Below are 22,174 nucleotides of genomic sequence, written 5' to 3'. Positions count from 1 at the left end.
ACACCAAAGATGATCAAATACAATTATATTCTCAATAATAGATTATCAGTACCCCCCAGGAGTCTTAACATGTTCGTACCAATGTATCTCAGAGAGCTAATGTTGTGACACACACGCACACTCTCTGCCCTTCTCTTCACAGTTATTACTGGCTGTATCAGGCTCTTGGTCGGTGGGTCGTACATTGTGTACCCTGGTCGCTACACTGGCTGGCTGATCTAGAGCGGAGGGAAGAGATTAGAGGTCGACCGATTAATTGGAATGGCCGATTAATTAGGGCCGATTTCAAGTTTTCATAACAATCGGAATCGGTAATTTTGGACGCCGATTTTGCAGATTTTTTTACACCTTTATTTAACTAGGCAAGTCAGTTAAGAACACATTCTTATTTTCAATGACGGCCTAGGAACGGTGGGTTAACTGCCTTGTTCAGGGGCAGAACGACAGATTTTTACCTTGTCAGCTCAGGGATTCAATCTTGCAAATTTACGGTTAACTAGTCCAACGCTCTAACCACCTGCCTACCGAGGAGCCCGCCTGTTACGCGAATGCAGTAAGAAGCCAAGGTAAGTTGCTAGCTAGCATTAAACTTATCTTATTAAAAACAATCAATCAATCAATCATAATCACTAGTTATAACTACACATGGTTGATGATATTACTAGTTTATGAAACGTGTCCTTCGTTGCATATTGTCACGCCCTGACCTTAGAGAGACGTTTTATTTCTCTATTGGTTAGGTCAGGGTGTGATGTGGGGTGGGCATTCTATGCTTTGTTTTCTATGTTTCTTTTTCTATGTTTTGGCCGGTATGGTTCTCAATCAGGGACAGCTGTTCTATCGTTGTCTCTGATTGGCAATCATACTTAGGTAGCCCTTTTCCCTCCTTTCAGTGTGGGTAGTTGACTTTGTTAGTGGCACTATAAGCCCTCGGAAGCTTCACGGGTTGTTTATTTTGTTTCTTGTTTTGTTGGCAACATTTCTAAAATAAAGGAAATGTACGCTAACCACGCTGCACTTTGATCCACTTCTTTCGACGCCGTGACAACAATAATCGATGCAGTACGCATTCGTGAAAAAGGACTGTCGTTGCTCCAATGTGTACCTACCATAAACATCAATGCCTTTCTTAAAATCAATACACAGAAGTATATATTTTTAAACCTGCATATTAGCTAAAGAAATCCAGGTTAGCAGGCAATATTAACCAGGTGAAATTTGTCATTTCTCTTGCGTTCATTGCACGCAGAGGCAGGGTATATGCAACAGTTTGGGCCCGCCTGGCTCGTTGCGAACTAATTGCCAGAATTTTACGTAATTATGACATAACATTGAAGGTTGTTGCAATGTAACAGGAATATTTAGACCTATGGATGCCACCCGTTAAGATAAATATACGGAACGGTTTCGTATTTTACTGAAAGAATAAACGTTTTGTTTTCAAAATGATAGTTTCGCGGATTCGACCATATTAATGACCTAAGGCTCGTATTTCGTGTGTTATTATGTTATAATAAGTCTATGATTTGATAGAGCAGTCTGACTGAGCGATGGTAGGCACCAGAGCTCGTAAGCATTCATTCAAACAGCACTTTCTGCGTTTTGCCAGCAGCTCTTCGCAATGGTTTAAGCATTGCGCTGTTATGACTTCAAGCCTATCAACTCCCGAGATTAGGCTGGTTGTAACCGATGTGGAAATGGCTAGCTAGTTAGCGGGGTGAGCGCTATAGCGTTTCAAACGTCACTCGCTCTGAGACGTGAGTAGTTGTTCCCTGCTCTGCATGCGGTAACGCTGCTTCAGGGTGGCTGTTGTCGATGTGTTCCTGGTTCCGAGCCCAGGTAGCGGCGAGGAGAGGGATGGAAGCCTATACTGTTACACTGGCAATACTAAAGTGCCTATAAGAACATCCAATAGTAAAGGTATATGAAATACAAATGGTATAGAGAGAAATAGTCCTATAATAACTACATTCTACATTTACATTTAAGTCATTTTAGCAGACGCTCTTATCCAGAGCGACTTACAAATTGGTGCATTCACCTTATGATATCCAAGTGGAAAACAACACTTTTACAAATAGTGCATCTAACTCTTTAAGGGGGGGGGGGGGTAGAAGGAATTACTTTATCCTATCCTAGGTATTCCTAGGATAGGATACAACCTAAAACTTCTTACCTCGGGAATATTGAAGACTCATGTTAAAAAGGAACACCAGCTGTTCATAGTGTTCTCATGTTCTGAAGCCAAGGAACTTTAAACGTTAGCGTTTCTACATTGGCACATATTGCACTTTTTACTTTCTCTCCAACACTTTGTTTTTGGCATTATATTTTAAACCCAAATTGAACATGTTTCATTATTTTTTGAGGTTAAATTGATTTTTATTGATGTATTATATAGTTTAAAATAAGTGTTCATTCATGTATTGTTGTAATTTGTTCCACTGATTCATTACCTAAATTTCCTATTTTATAAATAAAGTTACGGCCCTGGAGTTTAATCCTGGTCACACCATTGACTCTCTCGTCTTTCTCTTTTTGGTCCTCACACTAAATCGATTGAGTGCGGACGTTTGTGGTGAATCATAAGTTTTCGGGGGTCGGAACTCTCTAGAGTGGGTGGTCCGCGCTACACAAAGTACCGCATATCTCACTATTGTGTGTGTTGATTTTGTCTCGATATACTTAACGCTCAAGCCGTGCACTTGACAATCTCACCAGTGTCCCACTACTTGTGATATACGCCACTTAGTATTTTTTATAGCGTGTAGTCCATTTTAGTGATGAAGCGAATCCTTGCTCTTGCTCATGTCGGTATGGTAGCCTTGGTAGGACGATTTACCACATCGCTGCACACATAAAGTTAGGTGATGACATGAACACGTACCATGATTGGTTTTCAAGTCAGATATAGTGCCGTGAGATATGTCACAACATAACATCACCAAAACATTATAATTCGCTGAACGAGTACCATGTAAGTACTTATTAGCATGGTCTGTCAGTTATTCACAAATCTCTTATGATGATGTCTTTTTTGTTCGTGACTGTCGTTGTCTATGCCCCAGATTCTCTTCCCTCAGTCCCTCTCTCATCTGTCTCTGTCGCCTTTATTTATACTGTGTCGTTCAACATTGGCTTTAATAATATTGTATCACAGCTGTGAGGGAAAATTCAACCCTGCGTCCCACACCTGCCCCCATAAAGAATATATCATACAGAGTTCCCCAATAGCCCTGTCTTCGTGTATCCCAACCCGCAGGTATTACTCACTGTACTATACTAAAATAACTATGGATTGGTCATTTCGCTATGTATCATCATAAATCTCCCCTAACTATCTGTCGACTTCCGGCCAGACGCGATACCCTCATACATTGAGACATGGTATAGTATGAGCTTGGCCTGTTTGAACTCCATGCTCCTATCCTTCCTGGACAACCGTCAGCAACTCATGCTATGTATTCAGAGATATGTGGTAAAGAGCACAACAAGATAAGCGTTTGACCTCAGAAACGTCATCGGTATAGGCATCCCTCCCTCCTCCGTTTGGTTGCTTAGGTTTGAGAGAGATGGTCCATGCGTAGTTGTTCCCTAGGATGGAGTAGGCTTAGTCGAACTTAGTTATGTACAAACCAACCCATGATCTGAATACACCGAGAACGTCAGGCAACCTACGGATCCCTCAAGCTCTCGCTATCCCGCGATAGGAGATGATCATAAAAACGTGCTCAGTGTTTTCCTTTTAGGGCCAGAGACGCTGTACCAGCACGTCTATCGGCTTCATAGAGGTTGCCACTCGGTATGTATAACCTCTTCAGGTTATTGACTTGCCTCTCTTCCAGACATGCAAATTATCATGTTTAAATTACCATATCAAATACAAATTCCATATTTTTATGAGCATCTATACAGCTAGTAACAGCTAAAGACATTACGGACTCTCATGCTTTCACTGTGTCGTGCGATATGTATCACAGGCGTTGCAACAAGGTCCTTTATGATTCAGTTCTAGATTTTCAATATATAAAATCTGATATCTTAAATTTATTATGTGTGAGTGTTGGCACGATTGTGGCCAATTAGGAACGGAACTCGCATAGAGGTTATTACCATTGATAAGACGACCTTGCTTATGAGACTTCCTCCTATTCGCATCGCCTCAGGACATAGAACACTGATAATAAAATATATTGTTATTATCAAGAAGCGCACTCAATGGTATCATTTGCTCGAACCCAAAATGGAGCAGTATATATACTGTAGGTAAGAGCTAACGCGAGGACAGAGTGTAAGAACCGCAGATCAATAGAATGAGGAGATCATAATGGGAGACTATTTTGCAAGGCGTGCATCACACTCTACACAGTAAACCAGATCAATAAGTAGGCGTTCATTATAATTCAGGGATTATTAGCGCTTAATACACAGTGAATACACATTAAACTCAGGAGCCATTAGTAATATAGTTAATGGTAGTTACCAAATTCGTTGTTACCGCAGAATCAATTAATTAATGTGTGTGGTATAGGCAGTTAGTTTACGTGGTGAAAGTTTACTCAGGCATAGATTACCAGATCGAGGTAATATGACAAACAACTCAATCATAATGGTACCGGTGGTGTCATGTCAATGTCAACCAGTACTAAGATTTCTCATAGTAAGTGTGGACGACTGCTGCTATTATTGCACCTGCGTAACCATAGATGTTACACCTTGAGTACCACATCAATAATGGAGCTGTATCTCGACTTCAAGTGTGGCGCAAGATAACATCAGTACCATGATATCATATAGTGCGATGAGAATGAATTACTCATGATTGACACAGGTGAACGCTGTAGATCCACACAAGTGGAGTCAGTACCCAGTACCAGATCAAGATATTGTGAGACATCCCTTTACTATTATGACAAGGGTCGACCGATTATGGATTTTTCAACTCCAGTAATCCGAAGTTATCCATTATGTCGCGAAGTAGATAGACCTCAATATAATCAAGGGAGCGATAGATCCAGGCATTGTACAACTCAAGGTCACCTGATATGTAATTCTTAAAATGATAATATTTCAGGTGTGTAATAATGACAATTACAACCTACTGTAGACAGATGATCAACATAATCGTAAGTGACTTTTAATAACTTTAAACTATGGATTACCCATACAGATATCACAGAATCTCGTAATATTGTGACAGCAGCTCGATAAAACTATAATGAACAGGATGATTTTCAGATGGTGTGAGTTATAAATTATACATGTCGCATAGGACACAAAGATGATATCGGGATGTGTATGAGAGAAAGTAAAAAGTGGCCAAAACTATAGAGTGCACAATGTAAGAATATATCAAACAGTATGTTTATGTTGCTCTGGTGATTGCAGTACTCTATTAGAGGAAATCATAGGTATAAGCTTTTGGTCAGGATTTTCCTCTGTTTTTACACATATTGGAGAATGTCCTTGTGCTAGTAAATATATATCAAGCCCAATATATGCGTAATAAGTAGTGTTACGCTTAGATATGCGCCTTATTCTTATGGACATATTCCACTCAGTGAAGTTGATGCAAGAGTCAATAATATTGCTAAGAGATGAGACCCTTCATGTGTTTATTTATCACAGTGTACTCCATCCTCGCCTCCGCGCGCTCGCTCGCTCTCCTCCCTATTACTTAGACATAAGTACCGTTAGATTCGACTTTGTAAAGTGGTTGAAATTCCACTGGATATCATTAAGATGTAGCATTTGGCAGTCTTTGGTCAAGTCGCAGACTTTCTGTGATTGAGTGTGCGTTTTTCTGGCTTATAATGGATACTTGAAATTCGGTAAACTCGATAAACTCGTACGGTCTATCTCTTAAGTGCTAGAGTTTACATTCTTCCTCACTAACGCATTTCTTTGAAGATGGATTTACAATACTCTCATATATGGCGCGCTACATATGGAGTGGTACTTGATTATACCACTAGTCCAATTGGTGACCAGGTCATAACAAAGTATATTCGATGCTCTTGCTCTCCCGTACTCTACGCGTCTCGAGTACCTTTGGGACTCCGACTACTCTCTGCCATGGATTACTAAGAGCATTGCGACAATCAAGTCATAGCCCTCTGAAGCACGAGATTACCAAGATGCATACTAGTATCGGTCAACGCAGAGTGTTGCGTAGACGAACTATGTGGGTACCGCAAGATCTTTTCTCCAGAGGGAATGTGTGGATACTCGAATCGTGCTTTATTCTTATGGGACATGTGCTCTCTCATGGCAATTTAATGATGTGAGACGCTGTTACAGACCCCTCGCCTACTTGGACCTTAGGAGTAGCGCACATAATATCCACACATGAATTCTCGCGTGCGTGCGCAGTGAGATTTTGCTTACTGGTTTGTCATGCACACCAGCCATTACATCGTCTGGTAGAGCGTGCTTCGCCTGGGTCTTCTTGGACGAAGTCAAGCTATTATTTTTCCGCGCAGCGCATATGGCCTCCCATAAAAACAACCTCAGATATGCGGGAAAGAGCTGGTTTACTCGAGACGCAAAAATAGAACCTTGTCAACCCGCAAGGGTTGCTCTCTCTCTGACAGCAGTTCCAATCCTGTGACACTTTTTGCGATGCTTAAACTAGAGGCCTCTCGGCTTTTGTCGCCTCTGATGTTCTTCTACCTCGAGCGCGCTACGCGCAAAGTGGCTTCTCATGATGCTTGCCCCTTCGCGCTCACTACCCATGAGACTATCTCACATAATATAAAGGTCTTCTTTGGCTCTTCATCTGATTATGTGAGTGAAACGAATCAACAGAATCACACACTACGATGTTTCGTGGTTGCATCTTAATTCCTGATCGCAGTACGACATCCACTCGTGGACAATGGGTTATCATTGTGTGAAATTATCAATAATCGTTTATTTTTCTTTTTCAGTTTTTAATATACTGGAACCTTCTCCGTTATTTTTATTTAAACGGTGGGTGGTATCCATATAGTCTAAATTATTCGCTTTGGTTACATATTGCATTCTACCTTCCCCGATCATGTCCGCTAGTCTGTACATACAATCTTTAGTGTGACGATACGTCTAGAGTGTCGTGGCATTGCATTGTGAGTTCCTTGTCCACTGTGCCCGACGGCGGCTGACTAAGTCTGTGCATCTATTCACACCACACTATGTCCTCGTACCGTGCTGTCGTGCTCTAGAAGATTTCGAATCTGCATAGAATAGCCAAATATACAACTCTCGAATTATTATAAGCCGTTCGGGTTTTAACTTATTTTCTGTGCCTGGTCAACCTATAGGATTTCTCTCTTTAGGCTGTAGAAAATGGCCCAAGTGGTTTTAGTGCAAAGACAATGATTAGATCAGGTACTCATCTTGTGTTTTAATCGCTTGCTAGTGTAAGATAAGCGCCATGTGTGTTTATTGACTATTAAGGGAAGGTAAACAACAATGTTATTCTGCAGAGCACCACCCTCCTTTTGAAGCTTCCAGTCTTTATTTGAACTCAATCAGACGATGACCAGGCTGAATCTCAGACCTTTGTCCCATTCTCAATTCATCTTTCCACACCTAGCTGGTTAAACGATGAGACAGGTCCCTTGAACATGCATGTTCAGGCTAGTCTCCGCTTTTGTGGCAGGGCTGAATAAATGACTGGTGTGAGAAAAGGTGCCTCGATAAGTAAGTGTTTGGGTCAAAACTCAGATACCATTGGAAACCTATAGGCCTAAATCCTAGATCCATTGACTTAAATCTATTTTAGGCCAACTATTCTCATCACCCACCATTCGGCTATCCAACTGTAGACTCTATTTATTTTGTATATATATATATATATTATTTAAATCAGACTGGTTCTAAATAAAAACCACCTAGCTCTAAAAAAAAAAACTGTGGATGACATCTGGATTTGCGCAAACCATGCGCATATTTGAGCTCTCTACGTAACATCCTTCGTCTACAAACCAAAATGGCGACTGCCACAGATTTAGCACCGTGACAGTTCGACCGAAATTGTGCAACTCTTCAGTGTTTTCAAAATAGACCTGAACCGTCTAAAACTACATGACCTTGCCTGTTTGGATCTTAATTTTTGAATTTAATGAATTAATTGGTTGGTAAATTGTTGTTGTGTACCTACAGTAAAACAAGGATGCATGTTACAGTGTCTTGCTAGCAGATATCTAGCTAGCTAATGCAAGGTTATCTAGCTATTGAGCTAAGATTACATTGCTAGTCCTAATAACATAGTCATTATTTTACAGTGAAGGTCCCCCCTGCAACAGTACAGATGGCACCAGTGTAACTGTGTAAACTGACCTGGGTTTATGTACTTATTCATGTTCCAGACCATGGCCCTTCACAGACTATCCTTCAGATTACGACAAACGGTGAGTCCATGGTGCAAGATCCCATGACATCCCATGACATTTATTTAAATAGGCAAATCAGTTAAGAACAAATTCTTATTTACAATGACGGCCTACCAAAAGGCAAAAAGGCCTCCTACGGGGGCTGGGATTAAAAATATATATATATAGGACAAAACACACATCACGACAAGAGAGACTACACAAAGAGAGACCTACGAAAACAACACTGCAAGGCAGCAACACATGACAACACAGCATGGTAGCAGCACAAAACATGGTACAAACATTTTTGGGCACAGACAACAGCACAAATTGGCAAGAAGGTAGAGACAACAATACATCACACAAAGCAGCCACAACTGTCGGTAAGTGTCTATGATTGAGTATTAGCATGAAGAGAGCTTGAGGCTTGCACTAATACTCCCTTATACCTAATTGTTATGTGCTGACTCTCAACTCTCATTTCCATTACACATAAGTCATTGGACGAAGGTGTCTTCTGTATGGGGATGTTTAGTTAAGAGCCCCAACYCTCGGTCTGAACATTAACATGCATCGCTTCCTTATCTTTCATATCAGTGAGAAACAATAAAAAAATATACAGTACCAGTCAAAAGTTTGGACACCTACTCATTCCAGGGTTTTTCTTTATTTTTACTATTTTCTAAGGTGTAGAATAATAGTGAAGACATCAAAACAATGAAAAGCTCAAACCTCTGCACACTTGCCATTCTCTCAACCAGCTTCATGACATAGTCACCTGGAATGCATTTCAATCGAGAGGTGTACCTTGGTAAAAGTTTATTTGTGGAATTTCTTTCCTTAATGCGTTTGAGCCAATTCAAGTTGTGTTGTGACAAGGCAGGGGTGGTATATCTGAAGATAACCCTATTTGGTAAAAGACCAAGTCGAATTGCTGCAAATAAACCACTACGAAAGGACACCAATAAGAAGAAGAGACTTGCTTGTGCCAAGAACACGAGCAATGGACATTAGACTGGTAGAAATCTGTCCTTTGGTCTGATGAGTCAATTTGAGAGAACTCTCCTTCAGACTCACATTAAGCATCTCAAGAATTGGTTCCTATTTCGCAACAAAGCATCCTTCACTCATGCTGCAAACATACCCTCGTAAAACTGACTATCCTGCCGATCCTGACTTCGGGATGTCATTTACAAATTAGCCTCCAACACCTACTCAGCAAATTGGATGAGTCTATCAGTGCCATCGTTTTGTCACCAAAGCCCATATACACCCACCACGTGCGACTGTATGCTTTGTGGATGGCCCTCGCTCATATTCGTTGCCACAACATGGCTCCAGGTCATCTATAAGTCTTTGCTAGGTAAAGCACCACCTTTATCTCAGCTCACGGTCACCATAGCAGCACCACCTGTAGCACGCGCTCCACAGGTATATTCTCACTGGTGAATCCCCAAAGCTAATTCCTCCTCTGGCCGCCTTTCCTTCCAGTTCTCTGCTGCCAATGACTGGAACGAATTGCAAAAATCACTGAAGCTGGAGACCCATATCTCCCTTTAAGCACCAGCTATCAGAGCAGATCACTGCACCTGTACATAACCCATCTGTAAATAGCCCATCCAACTACCTCATCCCCCATACTGTTATTTATTTGACTTATTTTGCTCCTTTGCACCCCAGTATCTCTACTTGCACACTTGCACATCTATCACTCCAGTGTTTAATTGCTATATTGTAATTATTTCGCCACTATAGCCTATTTATTGCCTTACCTCCCTTATCCTACCTCATTTGCACACACTGTATATAGACTTTTTTTCTATTGTATTATTGACTACATGTTTGTTCATTCCCTGTGTAGCTCTGTTTGTGTCGCACTGCTTGGCTTTATTTTGGCCAGGTCGCAGTTGTAAATGAGAACTTATTTTCAATTAGCCTAACTGGTGAAATAAAACATTTAAAAACAATATACAGTAGTGGAGGCCGCTGAGGGGAGGACGGTTCATAATAATGACTGGAAAGGAGCTAATGGAATGGCATCAAACACATGGAAGCCATGTTTTATTTATTTGATACCATTCCACTTATTACGCTCCAGCCGTTACCACGAGCCTGTCCTCCCCAATTAAGGTGCCATCATCCTCCTGTGGTGTACAGTATGTGTGTATTTTGCTTTTATTTAATTATTTTGAAGTGATATAAAAGTAAATGGCTTTATTTTTCTAGTATCGCATTTGAGAATCGATTGGCGTTTAGATAGAGGTTTTGGCTGCCAGAGCCAGTCTGAAAATAACATAAGGTCCTTGGACCTTAAGGAGTAACGGTGACGTTAGGCTCCTTAAGAGTATATCTTGAGCTGTGCTAGCTATGAATATTTATTAACATTTAAGATGCATTGGGTTGTCAGTTTCCATGTGATCAATGCATTTTGAAAAGTCAGCACTATACATATACAGTACATGTCTTTCTGGAGATGTGCTGGTACTAGTAAAAATGTGTTTTGTGCTTCACCACTGTACTGTAGTTCCTTCTAACGGTCCTAAATTCTAGAACACTGCTGTGCTTAGGCGTACACGTTTTGGACTATGATAGATGCTCAACATATACACCTGCCTCTTACCTGTGGAATGTGATGATGTCACGGACAGGTAGCGCAGGTGCGGCCGCTCCATGGCAGTGGGTGTGGCCAGCAGCAGGAGGCGGTTGGCATGGAGACGAGACCGGAGACATTCTCCATCTTCAGAACACAGGAGAACGACCCGGTAGGTGGAAGAATCAATCACACTTTATTCTGTAGCATGTGGTAGTACGTGTGGAGGGTACTGATGTTTCATCTCTCTCTGTCCCCAGGCCTGTCAGTCAGAACAGCACCTAGGGCAGTACTACACTGTGCCCCCCTCCCACTTCCACACTGTCTTCCCCCATGGCCTGCCTCCACGATACCAACAACAGGTATTGCGTGTGGTGTGTGTGTGGTGTGTGTGTGTGTGTGTGTGTGTGTGTGTGTGTGTATTACAGTATGACTGACTGTCTGTAACCGTGTCCAGGTGAAGACGTTTACGAGGGCTGTGTGATGGTGAGGCAGCCAGCTCTGGAGCTGATATCTCACCTGAAGAGAGCCGACTACAGCAAGCCCACCCTGCGCTACCTACTCTGTATCCTACCCTACCTAATACACCTGATCACACCTCAATGTACCTTTACACATTTAATATAGTCTGGCCAACATTTTTGAGAATGTGTCATGAGAATTCTGTTCTCGATGTTCATAAACCAATTAAATTAAACTACTCAGTCTGCTAATCAGGATTTGTAAATACTGATTGAAATGAAACAGACAGAGGCCCAGCTAAAATAGTCAATAAGGTTTATTCACGGGTGCGCTGGTTAGTTGTACAAAACCATTCATTTTATACTGGCTTCTCACGCACACACATTCACACTAACATACGCACACACATTCACACTAACATTAGCACAAATGTCCAGCTACCAGCCGACAAAGATTAGGGGACTCCGTGAGACTTACTCCCCATCCTCCCTCAAGATAGGGAGACCCTGGAAGTACTCTGTGGCCCCAGCCAAGGTCGGCACCGAATATCTTGCTCAGACAGTCTGGTTTTAAGATACTATTATAGACACATCGTACAGATATATTGTACAGATATATTGTTATACTCTAATTCTGACTAAGAACTACACATTTAGTGATTATAATTTTATACCTTTGAATCAATTCCATACAATTATATGGTTTCAGGGTGGAATATTCTAATCATTCAATTAACAGATAAATCCCATTAACAGAATGACACAGATTAATTTCCACAGAAGTTTGCTGCTTCAGTGTCTTTAGATATTTTTGTCAGATGTTACTATGGAATACTGAAGTATAATTACAAGCATTTCATAAGTGTCAAAGGCTTTTATTGACAATTACCAGAAGTTAATGCAAAGAGTCAATATTTGTAATGTTAACCCTTCTTTTTCAAGACCTCTGCAATCCACCCTGGCATGCTGTCAATTAACTTCTAGGCTACATCCTGACTGATGGCAGCACATTCTTGCATAATCAATGCTTGGAGTTTGTCAGAATTTGTGGATTTTTGTTTGTCCACCTGCCTCTTGAGGATTGACCACAAGTTCTCAATGGGATTAAGGTCTGGGGAGTTTCCTGGCCATGGACCCAAAATATCAATGTTTTGTTCCCCGAGCCACTTAGTTATCACTTTTGCCTTGTGGCAAGGCAAACTGTTCCTGGATGGTTGGGAGAAGTTGCTCTCTGAGGATGTGTTGGTACCATTCTTTATTCATGGCTGTGTCTTAGGCAAAATTGTGAGTGAGCACACTCCCTTGGCTGAGAAGCAACCCCACACATGAATGGTTCCAGGATGCTTTACTGTTGCCTGACACAGGACTGATGGTAGCGCTCACCTTGTCTCTCCGGACAAGCTTTTTTTCCGTATGTCCCAAGCAATCGGAAAGGGGATTCATCAGAGAAAATGACTTTACCCCAGTCCTCAGCAGTCAATCCCTGTACCTTTTGCAGAATATCAGTCTGCCCATGATGTTTTTTTCTGAAGAGAAGTGGCGTTTAGATAGAGGTTTACAAATAAAATCATTAAAGCGCATTTACAAAATAAATCCATTGCTGCCCTTCTTGACACCAGGCCATCCTCCAAAAGTCTTCGCCTCACTGTGCGTGCAGATGCACTCACACCTGCCTGCTGCCATTCCTGAGCAAGCTCTGTACTGGTGGTGCCCCGATCCCGCAGCTGAATCAACTTTAGGAGACGGTCCTGGTGCATGCTGGACTTTCTTGGGCGCCCTGAAGCCGCCTTCACAACAATTGAACCGCTCTCCTTGAAGTTCTTGATGATCCGATAAATGGTTGATTTAGGTGCAATCTTACTAGCAGCAATATCCTTGCCTGTGAAGCCCTTTTTGTGCAAAGCAATGATAACAGCACGTGTTTTCTTGCAGGTAAGCATGGTTGACAGAAGAAGAACAATGATTCCAAGCACCACCCTCTTTTGAAGCTTCCAGTCTGTTATTCAAACTCAATCAGCATGACAGAGTGATCTCCAGCCTTGTCCTCGTCAACACTCACACCTGTGTTAACGAGAGATCACAAACATGTCAGCTGGTCCTTTTGTGGCAGGGCTGAAATGCAGTGGAAATGTTTTTTGGGGATTCAGTTCATTTGCATGGCAAAGAGGGACTTTGCAATGAATTGCAATTCATTTGATCACTCTTCATAACATTCTGGAGTATATGCAAATTGCCATCATACAAACTGAGGCAGCAAACTTTGTGGAAATTAATATTTGTCATTCTCAAAACTTTTGGCCACGACTGTACCACACAGTCATCCCCGTACTCTCTATGACCAGTGTTGTCTACCTGTGTTGTGTTGAATTATGTTGGTGTTGACCTTGACTGGTTGTGTAGATGGGGTGAAGGGCAGTGGAAGACCATGTCTCTTGTCATACTGTCCACTACTGCTCCAAACAGGGATGGCTAGTATTACACTTACCAGATGGTGAGTAACACACACACACCCAAACATGGCATACACACAGACACACAAAATAATGATGATAATAATGATTGTGATAATAATCTCCTCTCTATAGCCCACCTGTGGGTGAAGAACTGTAAGGAGTTGTTGCCCTCCTCCTACCACACCTCCCGCTTTGACCAGCCAATACAGGCCTCCAACTGGCTGCGCAACTCAGAACACCAAATGAACACTTCCTCTCCAAGGTAGCTCCTCCTCCTCAGATAGATAGTGGGCGCCAGGTACAGTGCCAGTCAAAAGTTTGTACACACAGAGTGCAAAGCTGTCATCAAGGCAAAGGGTGGCTACTTGGAATAATCTAAAATATTTTCTGATTTGACTAACACTTTTTGGGTTACTACATGWTTCCATATGTTATTACATAGTTTTTATGTCTTCACTATTATTCTACAATGTGGAAAATAGTTTTTTTTTTTAAAGAAACCCTGGAATGAGTAGGTGTGTCCAAACTTTCGCCGGGTACTGTACGTGTTGCCTGTAGAAACAAATCTAGGATCAGTTTACTATACCCTAATCCTAACATTAGAAGTAAGATACAGGGCCTTCAGGAAGTATTCACACACCTTGACCTTTTCCACATTTTTGTTGTTACAAAGCGGGATTAAAATTGATTTAATTGTTGTTTTTTGTCAACAATCTACACAAGTTCTCAAAGTGGAAGAAACATTTTATTTTTTTAATTCATCGAAAATAAAACCGTAATATTTTGATTTGAGTTAATACATGTCAGCTGTGAGTCTTTCTGGGTAAGTCTCTGAGAGCTTTSCCCACCTGGATTGTACAATATTTGCCTATTATTCTTGGGGGGGAAATTGTCAAGCTCTGTGAAGTTGGTTGTTCATCATTGCTAGACAGCCATTTTCAAGTATTACCATAGATTTTCAAGCTGATTGTAAGTTAACACTGTAACTAGGCCGCTCAGGAACATTCAATGTCATCTTGGTAAGCAATTCCAGTGTATAGCTGGCTTTGTGTTTGTTTCCCAGTGTCTATTTCTTTTTATCCTAAAAAAAACACCAGAGGCCTTGCCTATGACAAGCATACCCATAAGATGATGCAGCCACCACCATTCTTGAAAATATGACATGATACTCAGTGATTTGTTTGTTGTGTTGGATTTACCCCAAACATAACGCTTTGTATTCAGGACAAAAAAGTTAATTTCATGCCACATTTTTTTTCAGTATTACTTTAGTGCCTTATTGCAAACAGGATGGCTTCCTTTTCACTCTATCAATTAGGTTAGTATTGTGAAATAACTACAAATTTGATCCATCCTCTATCTCCTATCACAGCCTTTAAACTCTAACTTTTTTTAAATCACCTTTTTTTAAATCGCCTCATGGTGAATACCCTGAGCGGTTCCTGCKTCTCCGGAAACTACGTTAGGATTGCCGCCTGTATCGTTGTGGGGAAGTGGGTTTAATTTTACACTTTGGATGGTGCATCAATATTAGCTCCACCATACTCAAAGGGATATTCAATGTCTGTTTTATTTGTATTTTTACCCAACTACCAATAGGTGCCCTTTGTGAACCATAGGAAAAGCTCCCTGGCCTTTGGTGCATATTTTTTACTCCTTGAGGCATCCTGTATTTGTGACTGTGTCTCCCCTTGTTGTTTTAGATCAAGTTGAGGCAGCGGTACGTGTGGACTAAGAGGGAGAGCACTGAGGAGGGACGGCCACTAGGGGAGCTGGTGGACATGGTGAGTCCAGTGTCAACGTGCCCTTTATTAAGGTATCAGCATCCTTCAGTTTGGCCGAACTTGGCTAGGCGAACCGAACCAGTGTGCTCGCATGCTCCCATAAAAGACCTTCACTTGAAAAATGAGAAAGTGTCAGTAGTGCTGTTTGTCCATTTTTGAGTGCGATCGAATGAACCTAAAATAACTTCATCTGTTATGACGTTTTTGCCAAGGGGATCTTAGTCGTGCAATTTTATATCTAAGATGTATTGTGCAGTATTTTTCAATGAAAAAATGTGCATGAAAACAAGTAATCTCTTGTTGAATGACAACAAAGACTTTATTGCAGAATCCCTACTGTTGACCATCACCAACGAAGGGGCGTAGACTTCAGCTACCCGACTTCGGCTTGCCTCCAGAAATAATGAACACAAACATCACAATGTCGTCATAATATATGCACAAACTGTTCCACCTGTTTTGGCTGGGAATCATGCGGACGCCTTGCATCTGGCTCCAGTTCTGCAACATAATTGGTTCAGTGCACTTCTCTTAAGAATCTCTACCACGTATCATTGTTAAGCTGTGTTTTTTTCACCCCCGGGAGTGTCTCGTGTGAAGAGCAGCAGTGATGTGGTGGGGGCGGTTCTAAAGGAGCTGAGCCTACAGGCTGGGGGACAGAGGGGGCTTCAGGCTGGCTGTGGCTGTTGATGGAGTCAACGGTCTCTGGGGAAGGACCACGCTCAAGAAGGAGGACAAGAGCCCTGTACTTATACACCTATACATTCATTCACCTCTCACTGTGGATCTATAAAAAATACGTGTTGGTTTCTATTGCTTCCATTTTTGTGTCTTTGTAATTTCTGTGTAAAGGTTGCTTACTTGACTGACCTATCTCTTTCCTCTCCCTCCATTTCATCCTCTTTTCCTGTCACTTTTCCCTTCTCTCTACTTTTTTCTGTCTTCTCCTCTTCTCCTGTCTGTCAGGTGGCCAGAGGAGTTGACGTTGGTTCATAACTTGAGGAAGATGATCAACAATGACTGGGTGAGAAACTGCATGGAGTGGTTATCCTCTATGTCTAATAGACATAAAAAAAATTACATGATTGTGATTTACACCACCACCCCTATCTCTCTCTGTTCCTCTCTCTTCTCCTTAGTGTGGAGGGGCGGTCATCGCCACTCTGTCTCAGACAGGGTCTCTCTACGCTCCAAGCTCTGCCTACCTGCCCCAGGAGCTGCTGGGAGAGGTCAGGGGTCATGATTACATCCTGGTTAATGTTGTTGTATGTCCAGTCCAAAAATGACCTCTAACCCCTGGTGTCTATTGATCTGGGCTAACAGGGCTAAGGGGCGGAATGATCTAGATGTTTTGGACAAGACCCTTCTGACGTGTTTACATGCATCATGTTTCATGTTATTGTATGACCAGTCAAATAGAAACAGAGTTCACCTATAAAAACTTCTATCCTCATCCTCTGTGTTCCTCCTACAGGAGGGCTTTGACAGCATGGACCCGTTTGTCCAGTACCAGTCTCCCTCTACAGTGAGAAGGAGTTTGAGAGCTGTTACCTCTACTACCTGGACCGCCACTGGCTCAACACCCACACAGTAAGAGCTATTCACTTTCACCACTGGCACTGTTTGTGATGGTTTAGATTGTGACATGTTGAACTGATTGAGAGATTTCTCTCTCTCCGTCAGGTCAGACAGAGGAAGGAAAGAAAGAACTGATCTTCCTCAGCAACAGAAACCCTTCTGTACTGGAGAGACTATGTGCCTTCCTGTAACATCACACATGGGCCCACACCTCCCACTCACACACACCCATAATCATGGACAAACATAGAGATAGATAGAGGACTCATCTTTATTTCTGTGCCTTTACAGCGTCTGTGACAGCATGGCACCCTATTGAGGCTACAACCATAGGAATCCCACTCAGTTGACTACTTTGAAATTGCATGGTGGAAGCCCTCGATAGTGCTACCACACACCATCAAGGCCACTAGCGGCCTCTATCATTTTCTATGGACGAAACACCAATACAGACTCACACATAACTGCAATGTTATAATCCATGTATATGTGTGTATCCCTCCATAAATGATTCTGGTGTGATGCATGATAGTGTATAGTGTCTTTTCATAATAAAAATGTACATGAAAAACAGTCAGATCTCATGTTCTCTATATGAGCCAATAAAGCTATTCTCTTCATGATGAAAAGTTAGTAGTGATGTTTGTCTTGAATATAAGAGTATCTGACACAATGTGCAGAATTCAAACACAAACCACTACTTTAAAAGTCAATACATTTTATTTACCAAATCAAAGGGTTAAAAAGCATCAAGGCTTTTGAATACACATTTTAGTGGTAGATATAAGTGGAGAACAAGTATTTGATACCTGACAATTTTGCAGGTTTCCTACTTACAAAGCATGTAGAGGTCTGTCATTTCTTATCATAGTACACTTCAACTGTGAGAGAAGGAATCTAAAAACAAAAATCCAGAAAATCACATTGTATGATTTTTAAGTAATTAATTTGCATTTTATTGCATGACTAAGTATTGATACATCAGAAAAGCAGAACTGAATATTTGGTACAGAAAACTTAGTTTGCAATTAACGAGATCATACGTTTCCTGTAGTTCTTGACCAGGTTGCACACACTGCAGCAGGATTTTGGCCCACTCTCTCCATACAGACCTTCTCCAGATCCTTCAGTTTCGGGGCTGTCGCTGGGCAATACGACTTTCGGCTCCCTCCAAAGATTTTCTATTGGGTTCAGGTCTGGAGACTGGCTAGGCCACTCCAGACCTTGAGATGCTTCTTACGGAGCCACTCCTTAGTTGCCCTGGCTGTGTGTTTCGGGTCGTTGTCATGCTGGAGCCCAGCCACGACCCATCTTCAATGCTCTTACTGAGGGAAGGAGTTGTTTGGTCAAGATCTCGCGATACATGGCCCCATCCATCCTCCCCTCAATACGGTGCAGTCGTCCTGTCCTTTGCAGAAAGCATCCCCAAAGAATGATTGTTTCCACCTCCATGTTCACGTTGGGATGGTGTTCTGGGGTTGTACTCATCCTTCTATTCTCCAAACACGGCGAGTGGAGTTTAGAGCAAAAAAAGCTCTATTTTTGTCTCATCAGACCACATGACCTTCTCCCATTCCTCCTCTGGATCATCCAGATGGTCATTGGCAAACTTCAGACGGGCGCTGGACATGCGCTGCTTGAGCAGGGGACCTTGCGTGCGCTGCAGGATTTTAATCCATGACCGGCGTAGTGTGTTCTAATGGTTTTCTTTGAGACTGTGGTCCCCAGCTCTCTCGGTCATTGACCAGGTCCTGCCGTGTAGTTCTGGGCTGATCCCTCACATTCCTCATGATCATTGATGCCCCACGAGGTGAGATCTTGCATGGAGCCCCAGACCGAGGGTGATTGACCGTCATCTATTGAACTTCTTCCATTTTCTAATAATTTGCCAACAGTTGTTGCCTTCTCACCAAGCTGCTTGGCTATTGTCCTGTAGCCCATCCCAGCCTTGTACAGGTCTACAATTTATCCCTGATGTCCTTACACAGCTCTCTGTCTTGGCCATTGTGGAGAGGTTGGAGTCTGTTTGATGAGTGTGTGGACAGTGTCTTTTATACAGGTAACGAGTTCAAACAGGTGCCAAGTTAATACAGGTAATGAGTGGAGAACAGGAGGGCTTCTTAAAGAAAAACTAACAGGTCTGTGAGAGCCGGAATTCTTACTTTGGTGTAGGTGATCAAATACTTATGTCATGCAATAAAATGCAAATTAATTACTAAAAATCATACAATGTGATTTCTGGATTTTTGTTTTAGATTCCGTCTCTCACAGTTGAAGTGTACCGTATGATAAAAATGACAGACCTTCTACATGCTTTGTAAGTAGAAACCTGCAAAATCGGCAGTGTATCAAATTACTCTGTTTCCACTGTAGAGCCGGTATGATAAAGTGAAGATGTTACTCTGCCTCATTACTAGTGTCCTCACGAGACCTCCAGACCACATTTCTGGGACTGTAGAGCATCAGACCACATTTCTGGGACTGTAGAGCATCAGGGCATCTTCGTCAGTGAGGGTGAGTTGACCTCTTTGTGCATTGTTGGGTGGCCTGTGGGATGGCCCAGTGTGGTGTAGATCAGGGTTTCCCAAACTCGGTCCTGGGGCCCCCCTGGTTGCACATTTCGTTTTTTTGCCCTGGTACTACACAGCTGACTCAGCAGGACCAAGTTTGGGAAACCCTGGTGTAGATGACCAGGTTGCCATCCTGTTGGAGGATGAGCGCATGAGCATCTGTGTCCAGAGTTTGATTCCCAGAGAACCCGACTCCAACTGTAGAGCACAAWGTTGCCATCGGCCTGCAGATATAAACTGAATTGGCGTAAAAGGATGCCTCTGTACTGCTGTGTGCATTCCCTTGATCCACTTACTTTTAAATWATTATTTTTAAGTAAAAGGGATAATTAAGTTAGAGGGTGATACCATTTCCTAAATTAAATGTTTTCATATTAGCATAGTGTACGCCAAAACCCACTGGTGTACGTCAGCAAAATATACAGTGCCAAAAGAGAGGCTACACCCCCTTGGAACTTTTTTCACATTTTGCTAAAACGGGTTACATTAGATTTTGTCCTACAGACCTACACAACCTCCACATTTTAAAAGTGAAGAAGTTCTAGAAAATGTTCCAATAAATAAATGTCATAATTTGATAGGTAACACCCCCCCCCACCTCCTCCTCAGGGTAGTACTTGGTGGAAGCACCTTTGGCAGCCATTACATCTGTAAATAATTTTTATTAAGATTCTACCAATTTTGCACAACTCTTAGGGTAACACAGTATATCCATGGATTTTGTCKAAATTACTCWGGCTTAGTGCATTGTTGGTTGYGGATTATTGATGGGAAGTGATATTTAAACCTTGTCACCTCTTGGCAATCCATTCTGGTGTGTCTTTGGCATTAAAATGTGTGCAATTGTCTAGCTGAAAAATAAAACTATCCCAGGGTCAGGTTTTCCGAAGACTAACTTTTTACCTGGGCTTTGTTCCTTTCATATTTCTTTTGATCCTGACAAACTCCCCAATCCCTGCCAATGACAAGCATACCCATAACATGATGCTGCCACCACAATACTTGAAAATAGAAAAGGGTTTCACTCTGTGTTGTATTGGATTTGACCCAACCCTGTAGGTTTTAATTTAGGCCAAAAAGTACATTTATTTGCTGTGCTGTCTTGCAGTATTACTTAACAGACAAATTCGTCCCGTGGGCCGCCAGTTGGGGAACCTGCTGTAGGCTATGTTTTGGATCTCCGTTCATCTTTGGTTTACTGCGTTTATTTACTGTTAATGTAACTAGCCTAAATATAGATTGTGTCATGCCTTTATTCATCTGATATTTTGTTTACTAKTCCTACTAGTTGGTACCACTGTTRCTTTGTTTTGTTCTGCTCGCAGTTTTCGGTATTCTAYGCCAAACTGTTATTCAGTATTTTTGTTTGCATGCAAGGCATGGCTACTAGGCTACAACTTTCAGCATTTAGTTTGSATTATTTTTGGTAAAGCAGCTGTGTGTATAACTGCATTCACATAGGCTGTTTGTAATAGGTGAATTGCCCTATCGAACTTTTAGGTATTATTAATTACCAAAAAGGCCWAGCTGTAGGGCAGTCCCTTGTGCTAATACAGCGCATCACAGATTTCAAAAGCATTTCAATGATCTCGGAGTCTCGGCATTTGAACTTTATGTGTATTGTGGTATAGTGTGATTATACAGTATAATCAGAATTCAATATAATTCCAATGCAAAACCCCCCCATTGCCGATTTCAACTGCCCCCCTTAGTCACTTTATCCTGGCGCCGGGTCAGATAGTATCTTAAGCAATATAATGTGTTTTTAAGTTTTAGTTTGAACATTCTGAAAGTTCTGTGGCAGGAATTTCAGTTAAGAATGTTGAAGCCTGCAATCTGCCATTAAAATGAATGGGGATACAACAAGCTTTATAGTTTATAAAGTATGAATGGGAGCAAAAAGCTGTGTTGAKGTTATCTATGTCGAGTCATTCTGCACATTTGAACATTGTGTTGGTCTTTAGCTGAAACGGATCAAGAGCAGTGGCAAATCCCACATTTCCCTTTGAAGTCTATGGAGATTTTAAGCAAATTTCAAATGATTATAGTTCAGAAAGCACAAATAGTATCAACAGTCTTTTGACAGGCAATATAAGTTGGGTCAGTATGTACATGTAAATGGTTAAAAAACAGTGGCAAATCCAAATAAATCTAATCAAATTGTATTTTCCACATGCTTCATAAACAACAGGTGTAGATTAACAGTGAAAGGCTTACTTTTGAGCCCTTACCAACAACGCAGAGAGAAAAAAGACAACTAAAAACAAGTAATTGAAGAGCAGCAGTAAAATAACAAGTAATAAATACACAGTGAGTAACGATAACTTGGCTATATACACGGGGGAACCAGTACTATGTCAATGTGCAGGGGTACGTGGTAA

General features: G+C 41.7%; 1 pseudogene; it reads left to right on the top strand.

The window, feature by feature from the left end:
• The first annotated feature begins 8,351 nt into the window (after positions 1 to 8,351).
• On the top strand, positions 8,352 to 17,856 carry LOC112071943 (small ribosomal subunit protein mS29-like; annotated as a pseudogene).
• The last annotated feature ends 4,318 nt before the right edge of the window (positions 17,857 to 22,174 follow it).

The sequence above is a fragment of the Salvelinus sp. IW2-2015 genome, unplaced genomic scaffold (assembly GCF_002910315.2).
Source record: "Salvelinus sp. IW2-2015 unplaced genomic scaffold, ASM291031v2 Un_scaffold1776, whole genome shotgun sequence".
Classification (NCBI taxonomy): Eukaryota; Metazoa; Chordata; class Actinopteri; order Salmoniformes; family Salmonidae; genus Salvelinus; species Salvelinus sp. IW2-2015.
The sequence above is the reverse complement of the archived record's forward strand: the minus strand, read 5'-3'. Positions and strand labels throughout refer to the sequence as shown.